Source organism: Stigmatopora argus, chromosome 19, assembly GCF_051989625.1.
Source record: "Stigmatopora argus isolate UIUO_Sarg chromosome 19, RoL_Sarg_1.0, whole genome shotgun sequence".
NCBI lineage: Eukaryota > Metazoa > Chordata > Actinopteri > Syngnathiformes > Syngnathidae > Stigmatopora > Stigmatopora argus.
This window is the reverse complement of record NC_135405.1, coordinates 5821655-5832409: the sequence shown is the minus strand read 5'-3', so window position 1 is coordinate 5832409 and position 10755 is coordinate 5821655. Positions and strand designations below refer to the sequence as shown.

General features: G+C 37.7%; 1 long non-coding RNA gene across 1 annotated transcript; it reads right to left on the bottom strand.

Annotated features, from left to right (window-relative positions):
* Positions 1–4937: 4937 nt before the first annotated feature.
* On the bottom strand, positions 4938–10198 carry LOC144064853 (uncharacterized). Its single transcript, XR_013296913.1, has 3 exons — positions 6550–10198; positions 5115–5188; positions 4938–5033 (listed from the first exon to the last, which is right to left on the bottom strand). It is a non-coding gene; the product is annotated as an uncharacterized LOC144064853 (long non-coding RNA).
* Positions 10199–10755: the final 557 nt, after the last annotated feature.

Here is a 10755-nt window from a genome sequence, read left to right as displayed (position 1 = left end):
GGACTACACTTGACCATGTTTGGGAGGTCGCTCTCCTCCCACACTAGTCTCATAACCATAGCCACTATTTATAGCACAACCTTCTACCTTGGCTAATGTCTGACAGTTACATCTTTACCCTCTGAATCTTGATTCACAATCCTGCGACAACGGATTTAAGAGAAAATAAAGCAGAAGTAGTGTGGAGTTGAACAAAAATCCATTAAATTACCCCCTTCTTTGTCATAAAAAGGGCGTACTACCAGATGGCTGTCTGAAATGTTTAAAAGGGTCTTTTAGAGGTCTGTCTGAAAATATAATCACCAAAGGTGTGTCTAATCTTGTAGACCGAATTCCAACATTATCTTTATCACTGCATTTGTGCTTTAGTCAAGTCCAAAAGTCAACTGAAACAGATGGCACAAGTGAATCACCTTGTCACATGGGGGTAAGTGGGCTAGCCAATCACACTCAAGGGGTGGGGTTTGAAGCAAAGATGGAGGAAAGGACACCTGAGTACCCTGGTGGGTTAAATTAAGAACATAAATATTTCAAGTGTAAATGAAGCAGTGCCTTGTGGGGGCCGTAACATGAGAAGGATTGACCGAGTCAAGATATATCATGTGGCACGTCCAACCACACACTGACAAGACATCATAAAAAATGCCCAGTAGATTTGAAGCAGTTTTATCTCCATATGGTTGACAATGCAGGTAGCACTAAAATGAAAAATTATTTCCACCAATCTATAAACTTTGACCTCTATAATGTGCCAACACATGACGCAAATAAGCACACACCCATCGCTTTGTCTATTACAGGGGTGGGCAAAAGGTCAATTTGTGGACCAAAAATGGCCACCAACCTCTCTGAATCTGAAATTTGCCGTATTTTCACGACTATAAGGCGCACCGCATTATAAGGCGCACCCTCAATGAATGACACATTTAATTTTTTTTCCATATATAAAGCACACTGGATTATAAGGCGCCATGTCCATTTTATATTTTGTCCATCAATACTTATGAAATTATTCCAAATTGTCTGTTAGCTTCCGTTCATTGCTTTCCCCCTGGTTGCACTGCTTCCAGATGTGTGTTTTCATATTGAAGCATTTAACCAATCACATTTCAGCCATTATTTGTTGCCAGGGTCAGAAATCTGTTGTTTCTATATATTTGTAGTCAAGACCTTCCAATAATGACATAGTAACATGTGGCCAATTTGTGGGGTAGAGGTTTGTTCCCCTGACTGCCATGTGGGAGGCTGGGGTTCAAATCCCAGTTGGGAAACATTTTCTCTTAGTTGTTTCTATATATTTGTAGTCAAGACCTTCCAATATTGACAAAGGAAAGTGTAGCCAATTTGTGGTGTAGTGGTTCACTCACCTGACTACTCTGTGGGCAGGTGGGGTTCGAATCCCGGTTGGGAAAAACGTTTTGCCTTAGTTGTTTCCATATATTTGTAGTCAAGACCTTCCAATAATGACAAGGTAAAGCGTGGTCAATTCGTGTAGTGGTTCACTCATCTGAAGTAAAAAACAAACACTAAAGTGCATGTCATCACAATGTTCATAATGTGCAATACTGTATTTTAAAGGATTAAAGCCCAACCAAAAAATATTTACAGCTCCCCCCACTAACTAATGCACGTTATGATGGAAACAATGTGTTTTTGTAAGTATGAATGCCCAATCAACACGTATTTACAGCCCCGCCTCCGCCCCACCCACTGACTAATGCATGTTATTATGAAAACAAAGTATTTTTTTCCTAAGTATTAAAGTCCAACCAAAAAGCATTTACAGACCCCCCCCCCACACACACACACCGACTAACGCACGTTATTATGAAAACAATTTATGTTTTTTGTTTGTCTGTTTTTAATAGGCGTGGCCGAGGTCAGAGTTCAAATAGCCGACGTCAAACCCAAAATGGTTGATGAGCCAGGAAGCAGCACGGGCGTGCACTGCAGAGCAGCTCAAAAGTGACGATTTGCCAAAGAAAGCCTGACAAACTTCTCACAGGACGATGCAGCACATTCGGTACGTTGTCATTTGGGGATTTCGAAGCCCCAGTTCTCGTCGTAAGAGTGATAAGAGCATGATTCGTTGACGTGATGTAGCCCCATGTGTGTGCAGACCGCAAAATGTTTGCAAACAAATTGGCTACATTGCGTTACCGATCGCTCTTTGTTTAAAAAGAAATCATTCCATTTTGTGTTTCAGTCCCTCAACGAGCACAGACTGCTGGGAAACATCAAGAATGTGGACTAAACGACCAGAAAGGGGCATCTTGTCGACGCCATAACAAAGTGAGTCATTTTGAAATAGTTCCGATTTTCTCTATCCGTGTAATATTTAAACGTCAGCGTTCAGTATTCAAGGCTTTGCGCAATTGGCTCGTTTTTCATCATGATACATTCAACTTTTGAATGAAAACACTAACTAGCTTGGTGTTTTTATAATAGCAAAAACCTGTGGATAAGTCACCCACACAAATGCCATTAGTGGACTTGTAAGGAATAAACAGTAACCCCTCGATTATCGCGGTTAATGTAGATCAGACATGTCTGTGATAAATGAAAAACTAAAGTAGTGTCATCCCTATTTAATTTAAAAAAAAAATACTATAGTGGCAAGTGTAAGAGTAGCTTCTGCTTGTGAGTTTCACATCTTTTTGAACTTACAAATAATAATCAAACATGGGCTTTGTCATCATCATTGACTCGACAAAAGCCTAATTGTCATCATACCCAGATAACTGCGTATGCCATAATTGGTACAAAAAATTCTGCCATGTAGTGGAACTCTGCACTCAAATAGATTATATACTTTTACCCCGTTAACTTTCTTAAAGACCTCGGCGCTTGGACCGTTTCATTTTTAGTTTTAAATGTGGTTTTGACAAAACCTAAGTGAGACATTTATTCAGCAATAGTGCAGGTGTCATTTTGGACTCATTTAAACATTTTTTTCCTCGGCATAAGAGAAAAACGGAAGCTTTTTGGATATTTATTTTAAGAATGAATGGATTTGAAATTGACTGAAAAACTCAAGGCAGAAGTTTGATTTATTTTATTTATTATTTTCATGTAATTTGTACCTTGTGGGCCTCTGTCGAGTGTGTTTTCTATATTTCCCACCACATCAAGATCCTGATTATTTGTTTGTGGAGGAAAACATGAAAAATAGACTGGATGGGGGCCTATAAAGACACAGATCATTTTTTAGTGTCTCTGCAGCAGACAAAAAGAAAACCCGACAATCAGGAGGAGTATGTCTAATATTGCAGTGTCTGAATAATGGTTACCCTTTTGATGTTTTATAGAAGAAAAAAGCTAAAAACAGGTTTTTTTGGGGTCAAATTTTTACGTAACTTAATTGATTGTGCCTTGACCTCTTTTTTTGTTTTCCAGAATTCCACAAGGGGGACCAGGTTTCCTGCATATGTACAGATAGGCTCAGGCACCCCCCTTTTCGCGGTGCTGGTGGTTACGCGAAAACCTATCAGTGAAGTTTTTCAAAATAAAAGGTAAGACCTAGCGATTAGTGTTTTACTTAACTTTGTGTATTGACCCCTTTTTTTTTATTTTCCAGAATTCCACAAGGGGGACCAGGTTTCCTGCATATGTACAGATAGGCTCAGGCACCCCCCTTTTCGCGGTGCTGGTGGTTACGCGAAAACCTATCAGTGAAGTTTTTCAAAATAAAAGGTAAGACCTTGTGATTGGTGTTTTACTTAACTTTGTGTATTGACCCCTTTTTTTTTATTTTCCAGAATTCCACAAGGGGGACCAGGTTTCCTGCATATGTAGATAGGCTCAGGCACCCCCCTTTTCGCGGTGCTGGTGGTTACGCGAAAACCTATCAGTGAAGTTTTTCAAAATAAAAGGTAAGACCTAGTGATTAGTGTTTTACTTAACTTTGTGTATAGACCCCTTTTTTTTTTTTTTCCAGAATTCCACAAGGGGGACCAGGTTTCCTGCATATGTACAGATAGGCTCAGGCACCCCCCTTTTCGCGGTGCTGGTGGTTACGCGAAAACCTATCAGTGAAGTTTTTCAAAATAAAAGGTAAGACCTTGTGAATGGTGTTTTACTTTGTATTGACCCCTTTTTTTCCAGATTTCCACCTGGTGCCAAGGGGAGTGTCTTCATCCATTCTGCAAAGTTTTTCAAAATAAAAGTTTTTCAATGTATACATGTTGGTCTTTATCTATCAAAAAATGCAAGTAATGATCCAAGTTTAAAAAATTTATTTACAGGTAAACATTTCAACTTTAACATACTTTGTTGGCATTACATTGAAGTGTTGATTGGTGTAGCCAGAGGTTCACAAAAATATTTTACACTTGCAATTAATTTTTGTAAAATACACTTGGAAAATAAAATTAGAGAAAAAAACTGGGGGAATAAACACTTAGAAAAAAAGATAAGAAAAAAGCTGGGGAAAACATAAAAAATGTATATACACTTACAAAATGAAATTAAAAAAAGTGGGGGAATAAACACTTAGAAAATAAAATTAGAATAAAGCTGGGGTAAACATACTTAGAAAAAATTAAAAAATGGGGAATAAACACTTAGAAAAAAATGGGGAAATAAAGACTTAGAAAATAAAATTAGAAGAAAGAATTAAAAAATGGGGAATAAACACTTTGAAAAGAAATTAGGAAAAAGAGTGGGGGGAATAAATACTTAGAAAAAAGCTGGGGGAATATACACTGGAAAAAATGGTGTATATACACTTAAACAATGACATTTAAAAAAGTGGGGGAAATAAAATTAGGAAAAAAAGCTGGGGGAATTAACAAGAAATAAAATTAGAAAAAAACTGGGGGAATAAACACAAACAAAATTGGGAATAAATACTTAGAATTCCTGCTCTAACATTAACAGATCCTTCTTACCTTAAAGACTTAGTCAAAGAGCTGTGGAAATGAATGGCCAGTGAAACATCATGATGATTTAGGCTTTTATTTAATTTGCATTTTCAGAAGTACAGAGACACCATATAATTCAAGTGGGCAACTTGCGGGGAAGATCTCTCAGGCCTGTTGCATGCAAAAAAAAAAAAACAAATGTTAGAATATATAGAATGGAAATTCAACTTCTTTTGGGGGGTGTAGTTTTACCTTCATCTGGCCCAGTCTCCTCTTCTATAACCTCAATAGTGCTCTAGGCATGCTAGAACAGCTGCATCTTGGTGCTAAACAGGGAAAATTTGCACACAAAAAAAGCACAAGTTAGCATATATAGAGCCTGGAGATGCAACAGATTGGCTTAGTTGTTTTTTGGGGGAAGTAGTTTTATCTTGATGCTAAACAGGGAAAACTTGATTTAACCAAGGTATTTGGGTTGCCAAACAATTACGGGATAGAGAAATCTTACAAGAAATTTAATAAACGATCAAGATAAAGAATGAAAATTAGTTAGCGAGTGCCAAGTGCTATTTTTCCTTTTCCAGACAAGGCGATTAAATATACAGACTGACGTTAACAGCTAGGAGAAGGGTGTCAAACTCTGTTTGGTTCGCGGGTCGCAATAATGTCAACTCGATTTCACGTGGGCCGGACCATTTTTAAAATAATATTTTGATATTTTTTTCCATTTAAATTGGATTAAAAAAACTATCAAAAGCCCTAAATATTCAGTTTTTATAGATCTAAAAAAAGTTTGTTTGAGCTTTTTTTTTTCTTTATGAGGGAAAATATCTTATAATAATTTGGTTTTCATTTCCAAAGGAAACAAAATATTTTTGGGAATATGTTCAATATTAGAGTGGAAAACAGAATTTTTTAAATATATTTATTTTTAGATTTTACCAAATGCTTTTTGAACTAAAAACATAAAAAGAAAAAAAATGGATTAAAAATTACAATTATTGATTTAAAAAGGGGGAAATGAGGAAATATAATATACATGTATAATCTTCATTTGAATTTGATCCTAACAGAAAGTCGGCACTCATGATTTACTTTCTCGGGCCACACAAAATGACGCGGCGGGCCAGATTTGGCCCCCGGGCCGCCGCTTTGTCACCAGTGAGCTAGTAGAAAGTTGGCTTAATAGTTTTGTATACGGCGATCAAATATACAGACTGACGTCAACAGTTAGGAGAAAGTTGGCTTAACAGTTTTGTATATGATTTTTTTTGTAAAAACAGATAAAAACAACAATTACAAATCGGCAACGGGTGTTTAGCACTCGTAATGAAAACTACTATTACAAACTAAGCCGTGGCTCTGGATGTCATTCTAGAGTGAGCATTTATCCAGCAAATTGTCGGTTGATGACTCGACGTTGTTTGATTAAATTTAAAGTCTTGCCACACGACTTAATAATGGAGAGAAAACGGACAACATACTTTTTAAGTCAAATCGTGACACTAACGCTAATGTTAACTAGTAACATACGGCACACATCCGGTGAGGAAAAGAGTCGACGGTGTGCTAAACCTGGCATTAAACTAAGATATTTGTTGGCGTTTTGGGCTCGATTGATTGCTGAAAAATCTCCCGATAGCGTGATAAAAACGCATTTAGGCCAGTAAATTGCTCAACGTCTTACCTCGTGGCGTGCTCGTTCGACGGTCAGCGTGGGAAAGGCTTGCAAAAGGAATAGTTACTGCGCATGCGCTCTATTAACTCGGCTCCGTCTACAATAGGCGTAACCACGCCCATATTCATACCCCTATTAAAAGTTTAAAATTTGACACGCAAAGAATGCTTCATTGTATTGTATACAATAACTCAGTGGTGGACCATAAGGGCCTGCAAGGCATTCTCTGTTGGTCTAAAATAGTATCTGAAACACAGACTGATGTATATTATATTTTGCCCATGAATATTTATGATGACCATGTATAGTGGCTTTTTTTCTTGCAAAAATGACCATGTAAGGCTTTTGGGGGGGGGAAATGACCATGTAGTAAGGCTTTTTTTCTTGCAAAAATGACCATGTATAGTAAGGCTTCTTTCTTGCAAAAATGACCATGTATAGTAAGGCTTTTTCTTGCAAAAATGACCAATGTATAGTAAGGCTTTTTTCTTGCAAAAATGACCATGTATATATAGTAAGGCTTTTTTTCTTCCAAAAATGACCATGTATAGCGAGGCTTTTTTGGGAAAAAATGACCATGTATTATTAATTTAAAAAGCCTTACTATACTGTATAGTAAGGCTTTTTTTTTCTTGCAAAAATGAGCATTTATATATAGTAAGGCTTTTTTTCTTGCAAAAATGACCATGTATAGTAAGGCTTTTTTCTTGCAAAAATAACCATGTATAGTAAGGCTTTTATGGAAAAAATGACCATGTATCGTAAGGCTTTTTTCTTGCAAAAATGACCATGTATAGTAAGGCTTTTTTCTTGCAAAAATGACCATGTATAGTAAGTTGACCAACCTTTCTTAATGATGTCCAGCTTTTTTTTCTTGAAAAGTCCGTCTTGAAAATGGCTTTGACAGCAAATCTGCAAACAAATCCATTTCTTCTCCTCTCTCAGCCATTGCGGGTTGACAAAACCGCTATTAATTCAACACAACAATATATTTGCTTGTGCAGCTTGCTACAGATACAGCTTGCTAGCTCTGGCTACTCCACTCTACCACTAGCCAATCATAGGTGAAAAGCAATGACGTATCCCTACGCCTGCGACAAGGCAATGACGTATCCCTACACCTGCGAGAAGGCCTTGGTGTCACCAAATCAAATTCTGATTGGTTAAAGCAACAGTCTTATCGACGCTTGTTTAATGCAGCAGAGCCTGCAGAACTGATTGTGAAGATCTTGAGGCAGATTTCTGACCCTGGCAACAAATAATGGCTGAAATGTGATGGGTTAAAGGATTCAATATGAAAACACACATCTGGAAGCAGTGCAACCAGGGGGAAAAGCAATGAAAGGAAGTTAACAGACAATTTGGAATTTTACTTTGTCATTATTGGAAGGTCTTGACTACAAACATATAGAAACAACTAAGGCAAAATGTTTCCCAACTGGGATTTGAACCCCAGCCTCCCACATGGCAGTCAGGTGAGTGAACCTCTACACCACGAATTGGCCACTCTTTACAATGTCATTATTGGAAGGTCTTGACTACAAATATATAGAAACAACTAGCGGAAAATGTTTCCCAACTGGGATTCGAACCCCAGCCTCCCACATGGCAGTCAGGTGAACAAACCTCTATGCCATGAAGTGGCCACACTTTACCTGTCATTATTGGAAAGTCTTGACTACACAAGGTTGTTTCTATTTAAGCGAAAAATAATACCCAACTGGGATTCGAACCACAACTGCCCACATGGCAGTCAGGTGAACAAACCTCTGCACCATGAAGTGGCCACACTTAACTTTGTCATTTTTGGAAAGTCTTGACTACACACGGTTGTTTTTATTTAAGGGAAAAATGAATACCAACTGGGATTTGAACCCTGTCTGCCCACATGGCAGGCAGGTAACAGAACCACTACACCATACTTTACCTTGACATTATTGGAAAGTGTTGACTACACATATATAAATATATATATATATATATAGAAATAATTAAGGGAAAATGTTTCCCAACCGGGATCCAAACCACACCTGCCCACTTGGCAGGCAGGTGAACAAACCTCTACACCATGAAGTGGCCACACCTTACCTTGTCGTTTTTGGAAACCCTTGAGTACACACGGTTGCTTCTATTTAAGGGAAAATGACACATGAAAAGAAGGAGGATGGATTTGGGTGAGTAAAATATGGCTATATTCCTAAATAATATTTCAATTGTATGAGGTTATTATTGATGATTTTTTATGTGTCGCAGCTGTAGCTGCAGTAGAGGTTTTATAGCCATAAAATAGTTTTTGAAGGTTGGATTGATTCCGACAGCTGAAGGCGTCGCTAGGAAATTCACGGACCGCCACTGGGTACAAGTGCAATCAAAGTCTTTTACAACAACGGACTCCAAAAAGTATAAATGCGTCTCATTTACAAATGAAATCCTTACTTTTTGAATCAATACAACATTAGAGTGAATTCATCTCTTTCAGCATCCCCAGTAATGTTGTGGGCTTTCTGAAGTAAATTTATTTGATATTAAGGGTACTTGACACCATTGTTCAGCATTATTTCCTACTATATTCCAACTGCAGAGACACCTATCCCAATTAAGCTGCATGGTTTCTGACGTCATGTTCTTGCAGCCTCACTGCCTATTATGGACCTTGGGGTGTCATTTTCGCCGAGTTGTGTTAATGCGACGCCCTCAATCACAATGAGAACAGCACCCACCGCCATCCAAACAAAACTAGTGAAGCTCTAAATCAGCCTTGCTGCCTTTTTCACTCCAATCCTTTTGTCTTTGTATTATCCCTTTGTTAATATAACATGCAATCATTTCAAAGTCTCCAATGGTATAAAATACATTTTCCTCATTGATGTAATCCAATCACTCTTAATTTTTTTTCTCCTCCCCTTACTTCCCATAATTTCAGCAGTTTCCGAGCATCTAAACCCAGCCTCCTTTTTACCAAGAAGAATAAACTAATCCATCTCTGTGTGTAAAATATTACGGGGGTGTCACGACAACTGAGCCACCCCATCCTCATGCAATATTCAGAGGTGATGATCTTGGATTACTACTAATGAACAAAAACTCAGCATGCTACACAAACAGATCTTTAAGAACAGCTTGTGCCTTGTTCAGCTTCAGAAGCGCAGTCAGCTGGCGGTAACTAGAGGCCACACACAGAGCATGCCCAACACTGCACCCTTGGAGTTATAAGCCACTGCAGGCAGTAGGCATACAAGTACTAGCGCAGTGCTGTGCTGAACTCAAGACCATTCTATCCCAAACCAATATTTTCCAAAGACCAGAACTCCCCAAGATCAAGCTTTTCCATGTTTCACAGCTACTGAGGGACTATGCGGATCAGCTTGGAAGGGTGATTCTGCATACTTAACCTCAGTCTCAGTCTGCAGAAAGTCCCCACCTTGGCTCCATTTTTTTACCTAGGTCTACATTGTCTTGTGTGTCTGTCTTGCTACTGCAACCAAGGAAATTTCCCGAATACGGGATGAAATAACATTCTAATCCAAGGGTGTCAGACTCGGGCTGGTTCGTGGGCCGCTTTAACGTCAAATTGATTTCACGCGGGCCGGACCATTTTAGATATAATATTTAGATTTTTTTAAATAAATGGATTAAAAGAACTGGATTAAAAGCCCTGAATATTCAGTTTTTTATAGATCTAAAACAATGTTTATTTTAGCTTTTTTTTAAATATATTTTTAGATTTTACAAAATGATTTTTCACTTTAAGTCACACCCATTAAATTTTATAAGAAAACTGGCCTGTAAGCTACAGGTGATCATATTGTATTATATATTTACACAATGAGACATGAACCTTATTAACCTGTAAAAAAAATCATTAATAAGCCCCACTACACTAAAACATAGACCGAAGATTATGTTTTTTATACAATGAATTTTACAGTGTTTATCATTCAGGTTGTCATTTGCTTTGAATCACTACAAATATTAATGCACCTTCTAATTAAGTAAAAGTACTAAAATTATGAATGTAAACTACACTATATGTCAAGGGTGTCAGACTCGGGTTGGTTCGAGTGCCGCATTAACGTCAACTCGGTTTCACGTGGGCCGGATATTTATATCATCTAAAATTCACGTGTTACTGTACATGAATATAATATAGTATATTTATCTTGTGGTTACTTTTGCCTCCCTACATTTAGAAATAGATATATGTACTTTATATCA